The sequence below is a fragment of the Cynara cardunculus genome (assembly GCF_001531365.2).
Source record: "Cynara cardunculus var. scolymus isolate 2C chromosome LG 8, CcrdV1, whole genome shotgun sequence".
NCBI classification, from domain to species: domain Eukaryota; kingdom Viridiplantae; phylum Streptophyta; class Magnoliopsida; order Asterales; family Asteraceae; genus Cynara; species Cynara cardunculus.
Genome location: NC_037535.1, coordinates 11,508,526 through 11,521,581, shown reverse-complemented (window position 1 = coordinate 11,521,581; position 13,056 = coordinate 11,508,526).

The window sequence follows — 13,056 nt, the reverse complement described above, 5'->3', positions numbered from 1 at the left end:
TCTCATGAAAACAGGCTGGTCTCACATGATCTCAAGTCTATATATATATATATATATATATATATATATATATGTATATATATATATATGTATAGACAGGTTCAAAAAATTAAATAATTTGGAATGATTAACTTAAATTTTGATTATGAATATACTGATTAAAATTATTAAATAGTTTTCATAATTTTTGGCAAAATTAATCCATTATTTTTCACTATTTTTTCATAAATTTTTCAATCCACGTTTTGAATCACATGTAATATATTATGTTTATAATTTATTATGTATCATATATGATTCATTTTATGAATTTTATACATATCACAGAAATAATTGAAAAACATATTAATATGTGATCATATCAAATATCATACGTGATAATATCAAATATGATATGTGATACTATCAACATCATATGTGATTATATGTGTTCTGTACCAACATCAACTATAAAGTGAATCATGATTGTAATTTTGGCGACGGTTGCGAATAATTGATACGTGATTTATTTGTATGGTATTTTTGTTTTGAATTAAACTGAATGTTGATAAAAGATTAGGAAATAGGCAAGAAATAATGTGTAATTAGAATGATGAGAGGCACGTGTCTTGATTTAAGGAAGTGCATAAATTAAATGATGACGCATGCATATAACATTTATTTTTTAAACTGATTTAAAAGTTAAAACAAAATTTTGATTTATTTGAAATTTAATTATGGTTAAAAATAAGAATCTATTATAAAATGACACCGATGTCCTAATTAATTTAATTTTAGAGAGTTTTATTTAAGTTAATGATTTAATAAGATATAAGATTCATATTTTTTTCTCAATCTTCCCACAAAATGTTTACCTTTTCGCATTATCGATCCTTCCTCTATGTACGTATGTCAACAATGTGTTTTATTTTTTTTAAGATTCAACTTTATGTTATAACAAAGTTTAAAATATCTTGGAAGTCAAGAACTTGTTTGTAATTTTTGCTTATAGTTAAAGGTGTCATACATTTTTTTTTTATCTATTAGACTCTTTAGGTGTTAAGTATAGTCTGTGTTTTGTGTCTGTCCTGGAAGTTTTCGAACAAAGAAGAAGAAGGTGAAAGTGAGGGTTTTCTTTCCTTTTTGAATTTTTAAGGTAAGATTTTCTCTTCCTTTATTGTTTTTAAGTTAGTATTTATATTATATCTTGGTTTTGATTATGTTGTTAAATTTATTTGATTAGGTAATCATTGTGTTTTTGTTCTTTGAATGCATGAATTCATATTGTTTAGGTTCTTTGTTTGGAGTAAAAGCAAAAAAAAAGTTTGTTCGCAAATGATGCTAACCATTTAGGTTGTTTCAGATGTAGAGATAAAGTAATCTCTGGTTTAAAAGCATTTAAGTTTTATAGTCTATATGTTGGTTTTTGATCTTGTTTATAAAGGGATTTCAAGTCTGGTTTGAAACAGGGTTGAAGAAGAAGAAATTGTGGCATGTGCAACTTTTGTCGTGACTTAAGTCACGTGGACTTGCCACACACTGTTTTGCCATTTTTCCATTATTCATTCGGGTTTTTTGGGGTCTTTTGATGCATCGTTTAAGTGTCTTAGAGTGTTTTAAGAGTTATGTTAAAGTTTAATTGCATAGCTTGTGGCTCATGCTTATCTGATTCAAATTCTCGTGTTTGGTATCCGAGTTCGTTATCAATTAAGGGTTTAACGGATAATTGTGATCCAGGTGAGTATTCTTACAAACCTTTGAATTGAAATACATATGTTCTGAAATGATTTCGAATATGAAAAGTGTGTTATTTGATACAAGAATTTGTAAATGTGATGTTTGGGTCGGTTTAGCGAACGTGTACTTACGGTGTGGTGTATGTGATGGAGTGGTGTATGTATAAGTGAGGTTATGTGATAATGTGGTGTAAATAACGGAGAGGCGTATAATATGGAGGTGTTGAGCCTGTTAGGCCAACGATGATTAATGGGGATGTTAATCTGTTTCATCGAACTCACATGTATTAGACTTTCATCATTTGAAAAATATTATGAATTAATCATTTTGGAAGTTTAATACTTATTGTTTTATACAAGACGACATTAACTAGCATTTTCTTACTAAACCATTTGGTTTAACCCTCATTCTGTTTTCAAAATGTGCATTTCGGGGTAATCACATTCGGAAGGTAAATGGAAAGAAAAGATGTGATTTGGGATAAAATGTTTACATGATGTTATATGTTGAACTGGGAGTTTTGTCTTAAGTTGATAAGTGATGTTAACTTATAAAAACTTGTATACAACTTGTGTAAGCATATGATGTGGTAAACTTCTTCTAGTTATGGTTGTATTCTTTTTGGGACCAACATGTATTAGATTAAATTGATGTTTATGAAATATGTGATTTATGTGTTATATCATGGCCGGTTGTTACAGTTGGTATCAAAGCCTGAGTTTAAGAGATTTAGGTTTCCAGTTTGATGCCTAGACTTAAGTTAGGTGTAATTTGCATGATAATGTGTCTTTGCCATTTATAGAACCTTTGGGGATGCTAAATATAATGGGTTAAAAAAATGATGTGTGTGGTAAATTCAAATTACATTTGACCAATGTAATCATGAGTTTACAGGTGTATGTTTGTACTTGAATACCTTATTATATTTGGGCACGTGATTATATGTATATTAATTTTGTGATTTAACAAATGGTAAGTAATTCTCAACGATCTTGTAGAATTGCGTCCATTACTCCGGAAGGAACGGATAATCCACCTATAAATAATCTGGAGAATCCACCAGTTGGCTGTGGCAGAGTCCAAGGGTGAGGAGAGGAGTCAGTGAGCCGAAAATGAATCCAGAAGCTACAATAATGGTCTACAATAATGATTAGACCAAGGGTCATGGCAAAGGTCGAGGAAGAGGTAGGGTATTCATCACGAATTGCATGTTGAATGAGAGGTATTAGTACAAGGAAGTTCAACTAGTGGTCAGGGTAGAAGCAGATCCAGGGATCGGGATCAGGCCCAAAATCTTGAATTCATTACTCGAGATACGTTGACTGCACAACTGGGTAAGCTTCAAAATAACCTTACATCTTTGTTTAGACATTCTTTAAACACTAGAAATGAAGAAACAAGAAACCCTGAAATCACCAATCACTACTGTTGTAGAGGGAGGGGATAACAAAATGTTTTTAACATGTAAACCTCTGACTTATTATGGGGAAAGAAATCCTATTAAAGCTATGTGCTAGTTAAAATAAATTGTATCAATCTCTAATACCAATAATGTCCTTATGAGGATAGAGTTACCTCTGTTGTGGCTATGTTGAAATCAAATGTTTTGTACTGGTGGGAAGTGGAATTATCATCCAGACCTGATATTTTGTGAACTATGTCTTGAATGAAATTTTATGATAAATTCAAAGAGCAGTTTTGCCCAAATGCTGCGGTGAGGCAACTACAGGAAGAATCTTTGAAATTAGAACAGGGAAACATGTCAGTCCAAGCCTACATGGAAAAAGTTTTACAATAGTCTCGATTTGCGGAACATTACATTTCTACAGAGGCCCACAAAGTTGAAAGGTATCTCTGGCGATTGAAATCGTCTATTAAAGAATTTGTTATAGCAATGGACCCTATCACATTTCCATTTACGCTTGATGTTGTAGAAACGATAGAAAGAAATAAAAATAGACAAATGGGAGAGAGGGTTGGAGAAAAGAAGAAATAGAATGGGTTGTCGTCTAATCTTCTAGGCCAAAGTTTGTTAGAACTGATAACCATCCAATTCATAGTGTTGGTCCCAGCCGGATCTACAAAAGTTCAGAGGCGAACAGTTTGTAGAAGGGGGGGATGAATACAAACACAGAAACTTTCACTTTTCAAAATATATATTGATATAGAAGGATCAATACATAATTTTACAGATTGTTTGCGGAAATAAAAAAGGTAAGGAGAACCTTTTTAAAACAATCTAGGATTACACACAAATACACTTAGCAAATATAAGAAATTTGCCGAATAAGATAAAGACAGAAAGGTGTTCTTCTTGGGTAAGAACTTTAGAATTTGATAGAAATTCTAACTTGCTTGAAGATAAGCATATGTGTTCTGTTGTGTTGTAGTAGTAGTGCATGAGGAGAGCATTCAACTATTTATACCCATTGCATTAAATGTAATTCAGAAGGGTGAGAACACGCGTCAAGCTTTTAGAGAAAAGCTTGTCATTTGCAACAGTGAATATTGTCTATTCATGAATAGACATCGTTTCATGGAGTTGGTGGGCACTAGAGTCGACTAGTTGGCTCCGTGCAATACTTTACTCTTGAAAAGGTATGGGTTTGTCATTTGTGTGTGGAAGGACAAGACAAAAACAATCATGCATGGGAAGCTGTTGGTCCCATAAAGGTCTACAAGAGTTTTATAGAAACAGTTTGTAGAAAGGGGAGGGGATGAATACAAACACAGCAAACTTTCGAATTTAAAACTTATACTAATAAAGAAGGATCAATATAGATTTTACAAGATTGTATGTGGAATAAGATAAGGTAAAGATAACTAGTCTAAGTTTAGACACTAATTATCTTAGCAAAGAGAAAAGATTTGATGTTAAGACTAAGAAGGAAATAAGTTCTTTCTGGGTAAGAACTTTTAGAATACATTAAAAATGGATTCTAACTTGCTTGAAGATAAGCGTAAGTGTTCTTAGATGTGTGTGTGTGTGTGTGTGTTCTTTCACGTATGCACGTAAGGATTAAGGTGTCTCTACATGGAGATATCACACATCTATTTATACTCATAGCATTAAATGCACATTTAATGCAATGCAGTAGGGTTTGAACACGCATCAAGCCTTTAGAGAAAAGCTTGCATTTGCTACAATGAATAGTACAAAAGCCTATTCATGAGCAGACATTCTTTCATGGAGTTGGTGGGTAATAGAGTCAACTAATCGGTTCTGTACCGTATTATATTCTAGAAAGGGTATGGGTTTGTCCTTTGTGTGTGGAAGGATAAGACAAAAGCAATCTTGCACAACAAGCTTCTTTTGATCGCTGAATGCTGGAATAACCCTGAAGGTCTCTTCAGCATTCGCTGAGGCTTGGGCTGTCTTCACACATATGTTGATCAGGTTGTAATCACTGAATGCCGCTTCAGATCATGAACGCACTAGTCTCTATCTTCAGTTTCAGTCTTCGACTTTCGCTGAAGGTTCTTTGGTATGAGCTTTTTCTACTTGAAGTATCGCTGTTGCTGATAGATTTACAATACATGTCTTAGCAATCACTAAACAGACTCAGTGATGATCCTTGGAACTGAAAGACGAAAACATAATACTTCGTAAAAGGTAAAAGGGATTATCATCAAATCAATGAGTGAGAGGATCAACAATCTCGCCCTATTTGATGATAACAAAGCAATATACAGAAAGTTGCCTTATCAAATAGCAGTAAGGAAAAGTTACCTATAAAGTATATGTCCCTTTTAAATGTTTTGCGATTTTTTTCAGTGAGTCACTTTTACTTGGTAAATTTTCTTAAGTTACAAGTTTAAGAAAAGGTATAAAAAGGGAAACTAAAACTGAAAGCATGTTCACTAACTTGTAGATTGTCAGTGAATGTAAAAGAAACACTGGAACTCATAGACATGTGTCCCTATTACTCTTTTCAGGGATCTTTTTCAGTGATGTAAATGAAACACTTATATTAATTCAAAGGAAATATTACAAGTTGTTCAGTGAATAGAATACAAAGGTATATAGTGAATAGACAAATTACAAAAGAAATAACTAATCTAAGTTGTTCAGATTAATGTAGCCAGATACATCTTCTCCGAGCTTCTTTCGACGTCGAAATTCCTTTCTGATCTTGATGTCCATCGTTTCACCATATATGTCATCGTTCAGCCAATATCAGATGTATGCAATATGTTCCATTGGGCAGATATGTAACTCAGACATTCTTTGGAAGCTGACTTCGCCTTCATAGTCAAGGAAGATGAATCCTAACTCAGGCTTGATGTGAACAATGTTGGGTATGTAGTTACCCTTCGCTGGCAGCGAGAGATTCAACATAGAAATGTTCGGCTTCTTTGTAGCCTTCAGGACTTTATCCAAGGAGAACTTTGTTTCATGTTCGTTCCTCAGGGTTGGTCCGTCATTAGGACTTGAAGGTCTTTTTCTTCTTCCATCGTTCTTTAGAGTCGGCTTTTCAGGGACAGTGACATACCTGGACATCTTCTTGTTCAGATCGTTGATGATGTCTTCGATAATCGGCTTATGTCGTGATTTTGAATGCTGAATGGCTTGGCGGATCTCCAGCCATTCACTATAGCTGTACTCGCCGAGGTAGGGAGGATACTCGGTGACCACATCAAGGTTATCCCTGGTGATGAGCATTGAGACCAGCAACCCACCTTCTTTCATATGTCCGCTGATGGTGATGTTTGAAATAGGATGAGGGCTGACTCTATTTTGTAGACGATCTTCGCTCCATTTTATGTCATGGTCGGCCAGCATCAGTGCTTTCTTGCATTCAGCTTCTGTAATATAGAGAAGCTTAGCCTAGGCCTGGACAACATTCACCATCTTTTTGGATTTCTTCCTTGGAAGAACTTTGGCGGCAAGAGACTTGGCCAGCTTTAAGCCATCCTTAGTCTGTTTTCGTTAAAGGTTCAGTTCTTCCTTGGCCTTGAGAGCCTCGAGTCTTTCAGCTTCTGTCAGGAAGTCGAACTCACCACAACAAGAGGTACGAAGAGGAATTTTTACTCTAGTTTGGTCGAGCGACTCCCTGAGCTGAGACATCTGCTGGTCGATGGGAGCGCTGGGGAATGGGTTTTCAGGGACCCATTCCTCTAGCCGACTGTAGGTAGTTGTGGGGATGGAGAGTTGGTACATGGAGGTTATGGTGATAAGGATAGAGAACTCATAAGATAAAGGTTCTAAAGGTTTGAACAGTACCTTTAGATTGCCTTCTTCAGCAACACCCTTGTCTTTCGACTTGGTGTCCTGGTGCTGTTCTTGAGTTGCCTCTTTCTCCACTTGCTCCCCCTGGGATGCAGAATCCCTGAGGGCGACATCTTTTGTGGCACTGACAAGTCTCTGGTACTGAATAGTGAAATTGTTGTCATTGTCGTTTTCATCATCATCATCGTCTAGGTCTTTGCCAGTGTCAGGAAGGAGGGGAGACTCACCGTCTTTTTCATCATTATCATCTTCATCATCATCATCATGAGCTTCAGCTTGGGCGGCATCAACATTCTCAACTACAGGAGCATCACAGAAAGTTGGAAGGTCATCAGCGACATTAATTTCAGCTTCAGCTCTAGGAGCTTCAGCTTCAACGTTGGTCGTTGGAATAGTAGTTTTAGGGGTGGCAACATCATTGGAGGGACCAGCTTTAGACCTTGTCTCCCCCTCTTTGGCAATGACATTCGTGTAATAGCCAAAGAAGTGATCAACGGTGCGTATCTGGAGCGCCATCATTTCTTCGACTTTGGTCATAGCTCAGGTGAGGAGAATGGTGGACTCACGCGTCTGATCGAGCTGGTCGCAGTCTTCAGAATTGAACGACGGTTCAGCTGCCGGGATTGGCTGTTGGAGAGCAGCCAAGATCTGCTGCATCAGCTCCGTATGCTTGGCAAGGTGAGCGTTTACTTCATCAACCTTTCTTGATAAAAAGTTAACTTGAATAGCCACCTGCATCATGGAGATCTGGTCCTTGACCCCTTGTACTTCAGCCTGGAAAATTGAGAGGTCAGCAGCTACTTCGTCCCTTTGAGGCATGCCCTTATGGACTTTGTCCATTTTAATGAGGACAGTCTTAACTGTAGGGAGGAGCAGCTTTACGTCTTCAGCCATGTCATACGCATCTTCCATGGTTGGTTCCTCAAAAGGACATGAAAAAGATGGAGAGTGAGCATAAGAAAGCTAGGGGTTAGTAGAAATGAACCGATAGAAATATGGAATACTTGAGGGTTCTTCAGCGTTATCTGTAGGATTAACGCTGGTGTGCTCCATGGTGCCTTCGAGAGGATAGGTGACAGTTTGTTGAGTTTTCTCGAGAGGAGCAAACTTAGGTCCAGTGGTGGGGGTCTCATCATCAGGGAGGACATTCGCTAATGAATCATAAACACATGTAGAGACCAAAGATGGAGGGGAGGAGAAGATGGCTGAGACTGATGATAGTAGGTGTTCAGCAATGGTGATCCTGATATTCTCACCTTCAGTGACTTGGGTCACTGAGGCGGTTGGGAGAGGAGCCACGGGTACGAAAGTGATTTCAAATATCAATGAAGAGCTGTGTTGATCTCAGATCTCTTAATAACACGAATATTCAAGTTATGAATAACCTAAATATATTGTGTGGATGGAAAATAATGAAGAACACTCAAGAACACAAGAGAATATTCAAGAATAAGTTTTGAGTGCCGAATGATTCACTATTATTCAAATGATTGGGGGAAGAGCGTAAACGATTATAAGAAAGAAAAAGCCTATTTATACTAGTATTCTAATTATGGAGATTGTTATCTATGGAAGATATATCACAAATATTTTAGGAAAGGAAAGCAATCTAGAATTATGGAAAAAAAATAAAGCTAAATAAGGAATAGAGAATCCAATTATCGATTTACCATCTCCAGCTGTCTTCTAATGGGCGTGTTCAACCATGAGTCTTGTGATCTTCTTCATCGAGTACCTCTGGTTGAACTGTTGTGGAAAACTCGAGGTGTTGGTAACCAGAGGGGTTATGGAGATGCACAGTTCATCGCACCTATGGACGTTCATCGCACCTCTGGTTGTATAGGGAACCTAGACTTTTTTCTTGAGAGTCTTCCATCGGCCTTCTACTCTTTCACACTTGTATGTTTTTCATTAGTTTTACAAATATGAGTGATGGGGTCTAACAATCATCCCCTAAGTAATGAAAAGACAAACATTGACTAGTCTATGAGCAATTGAAAGAATAATGAAAGATAGAGGCTAAACTAGAAAAACATTATTTTGCCAAAAAAATTCATTGGACAAGGTGTTGGATGAATTCTTACAAAACAATGAATGAAAATGAAATTACATGATGAAAATACTTTAGTCATGGTCTCCTCTAGATATTTTCCAGAATCGAATCATTAGTCCTCTGAATCGAATGACTGTGGAGATTCCATGAATAAGTTCTTGTTCTTCCTTCATCGGCACATGCGGTCTGCCAAGTCTCTCTTTGATGGCTCCCTGGAACCATTCAAGTGTATTGGTTGAATACTTGAAGGCGTCAGTTAGTCTGAAGAATGTTTTAGTACCATACTCGTTTTTGAAAACCAATCCGATCTCTGGTTGAGTTAAGAGTGATGCAGATCGCTTCTCATGTAGGCCTTGAAAATCTTCATCTGGAGGAGTGCAAGAGAGTCTTTCAATACCAAGTTCAAGAGCGATTTGAAAATGCTCTTTGCCCTGAACTTCACCAAGGTTCGATCGTCTCTGCTATCGCTCTGTTGGCCATCCCGTACCTAATCTCTTGGTCCTGTCGCTGAGCTATGTGGCCATAAAGGTCGATCAAGTCCCATGGGTTCAGAATGATTAAATCATTGTCATTGAAGACGCTGATCATCCTATGTGCTCGTTCCACGGTATACTCGATGTACTTGATAGCTCGGTTCATGAAGGTTCTCATCTTGATGTCTAGGACGGTTTTGATTCTATCGTTTGAGAAGACAACTTGTGGTGGAGAGGTTGTCTGTCTCACGAATCTATGACGCACCAGGTCCATCGACTCAGGAGATAAAATGGGAGGATTGAGGACCAATTGTTCATCGTGGTCATGGTAGAGATATTGATGGATATTCTCCATCATGACGGATTCTCTTGGGAGAATTGGTGGACGTCTCCTTAGCGACTCAAAACTTGCCATGATTTCGTTGACCAATCCTTCCGATGGAGCTTGCCTCGATGAGGAAGGTATGTCTGCTTGCACCTGTGGGGTTTGAAGGGTGATGGATGGCTGTGGTTGGATTATGGGTTATGTTTGGGTGATGGATTTTGGCGAAGGTATGGCTTCTGGTGGTATGGGCTCTGGTTGGGTAATATTAGGTTATGTTGGCTCTGGTTGGGTAACTGGTTGATTGGGCTCTTATTGGGTTGGCTCTGGTTGAGGTATAGTAGGTTGGGTGATGAAGGGTTCTGGTTAAGTGGGTGAGGCGATGAATGGTTCTGGTTGAGGAGGTGTTGGTGATGGAGTGAAGGGTAAGGCCGTTTCTTGCTTAGGGGAAGGTGGGTTTTCGGATGATGAAGAACTCACCACAATTGGTGAGAACTCATTGGTTGTGGGTATGGGTTCTTGGGTGCAAGCAAAGGGAACATGTACATTTTTTACATCTTCAGAGGGGTGAGCCTTTGGTTCCCTTGCTTGAGTTGCTTGGGTTCCTTAGGTGGTTTGGGTGTGGTGACTTTGTGGTGGTGGAGGTGGTGGTGCAGCGGTTGCCATCAGTTCCTGGGCCGGGTTCTCCCCCACATGAAGACCTAGACCATGATCATCTTGGTCAGGATCGTCATGCCTCGGCCTCTTAAGGGAGCAACTCGTGGAGCAAGAGGCTCTGCTTCGCTTCTTCCTTAGCCTCATGCGCTCGACATATTTGTGCATCCGCTCTCTATTACGTTGTTGTTCCAATATGCAAAGAAGAGTGTTGGTGCGGTCTTGCTATTGAATGAGACTCTTCTTCAACGCATTGGTCAGCTCTACACCTCTGGCCACAAACTTGGCACTTATCTCATTGAAGCTCGAGATTAAGGCCTTGGAGAGGGCACGAAGGTCAGCCCTTCTGACCACATCTATTGGGGTGGGCATGGAGGTTGAAGTTGAGGTAGGGGGAGGGATGGAGGTTGAGGTTGAGGCGGGTGGTGGGATGGTGATGGAGGATATCATTTTCGACACCTCTATAGCAAAGTAGGTAAAAGCTTCATCGAATGAGGGATCTGCAAAGGGGGGGTGGAGGGGGGCAGTTTGTGGTAAGTTGGCTTTTATGGTAGTGGGTAGGGTGGTAATGGAAGTGTTTAGGGTGTTAATTTGGGTGGCAAGGGAGGCGATGGCTTCATCGGTCACAGTAACCTGGGCCGTGAGGGTTGTGAGGGTGCCAGTGATGGCTTGGTTTCTGGTGGTTAAGAGGGTGGAAAGTGAGTTATGTTGTTGGACCATAAGTTGTTGAAATATTTGGATGCATGTGGTGTTGTCCCTCGATTGAGCCTCGAGGGATGCAAGGGATTGCTGAATCGATGAAAGGTCTATCGATGGAAGGGATTCAGTAATCCTTGCCAAGCTGAGTTTAAGGTCATCCAAGGACCGCTGAATTGAATCAGCAGAGGCTTGGAACTCAGCCTTCGTGACCAACTCTGCAAATTGTGGGGTAACCCCTGCAGCAACGGATATTGCAGGTTGAGCCTCAGTTCCAGAGGTTCCTTCAATGTTGCCTTGTATGAAGGTAGGCAGGGAAGGACTTCCATCATGTCCCTGATAGCCCTCAAGTGAGGAACTATCTCGTGATGTTGCTACATTAACCTCTTCTTCATCGAATTGATAGTCCGATGAATGGATGAAGATGTGTGTCACCTTTTCTAGATCAAGTATCGAAGGGGCTTGTGCAGGAACAGAAGATCGCTCTTAACGATCGATGGGAATTTCAAATTCAGAAGCAACACATGCTTCTGTGTGAGTGGGTAGTGGCGAGCTTTGAGGCGATGTAGCTCTTATTTCTTCATCACCCCCCTGTTGGGAGAGAGGTGATGATGGTGTGGTTCCTTGGCTTGATCATCTCCAGAGGCCCAAAGGGTGACCTCTTGATGGCTTGCTTGGGTTAGGTTTGGACTGGGTGGTCCTTGTTCAATACCTCTTTGGCCTTGATTGCCAGGGGTAGTGGATGTGGTTGCCCTTGGGAGGGGGTGATGGAATTGCAGTGTGTATGGGGCCGGGGGATGTAGAAGGAGTGTCATCATCATCATCTTCATCATCCGATGAATACGAACCCTCTTTCGATCGCTCGCTTGTATCGGGGGACGGCTCTATGTGCTCCGGGGTAGTTGGCCTCGGTTGTTGGGACAACATGGAGCTCTCGTATGCCCTACGACATGCAGAAGTTGCAGGTATCACGCTGAGCATTGCCCTTGAAAGGGGCCTTTCTGCGGGGTAACCATCCTTCAAGATGGTTGGGCGATGGCCATTCATAAGGTACTATGGGGTGAATGGCTCAACGCTAGGGAGGTTGTGCATCTTTCTCGCGTCCCTTATAAACATCGCAAGGAAACACGGGAAGAGCACCGATGATAGCGGCTTTCCTGCAGCCACTAACTTGTTCTTCTTGATGACCGCGGCATGGATTTCGTTGTAGATCAACAAGGCATAGTCCAGAGGAAGGTTGAAGAACAGACCATACATGATGGTCATAATGTTGATGTTCCCCTGGTCCATACTACCGATTTTGCACCTGAGGGTTTGGTTGAGGATTGAGAAGAACATGTTCCACATAGGGGGCATAAATTGCCTCTTGAAGTCTGAGGCATTGCGCAAGTCCCTGTTGTAGCCCAACATCTTGATGAAACGTAAGATGTCGGAACTCGTTGGCGGCTCGGCATAGTGTGCGATCCCGAGCTCCTGTCTTGTTGGAATGAACAGTACTTTGGAGATTTTGGCACGAGAAATCTTGATTGAATACACCATGTCATTTGGGACGTCGACGTCCCCCATAATCCTATGGTTCTCGGGTAGAACTCATAGGTTTGCCAGTATTGCTGGACATATTTGACCAGCACCCCATTGTCGAAGAGGGTGAGGGCCGGTTGTAGAATGCAGTTTTGGAAAAAACTCGATAAGAATGGCAAACCTGTCCTCGTAGAGATGGGTGCGTAGATCGATCGAATGGTTGTTTGGCTTGATGGGAAGGAATACGATAGCACGGCTGTCGGTGCTGGTCGACTGCACGTGACTATCGTTGTTGTTGTTTGATTCAAGCGGATGACACCGTTTTCGTAGTTAGGGAAGTTGCAGGTTCGTCTGAGCGTTTAATGTTCTTGAGAGAGTATTGTGCGCATAA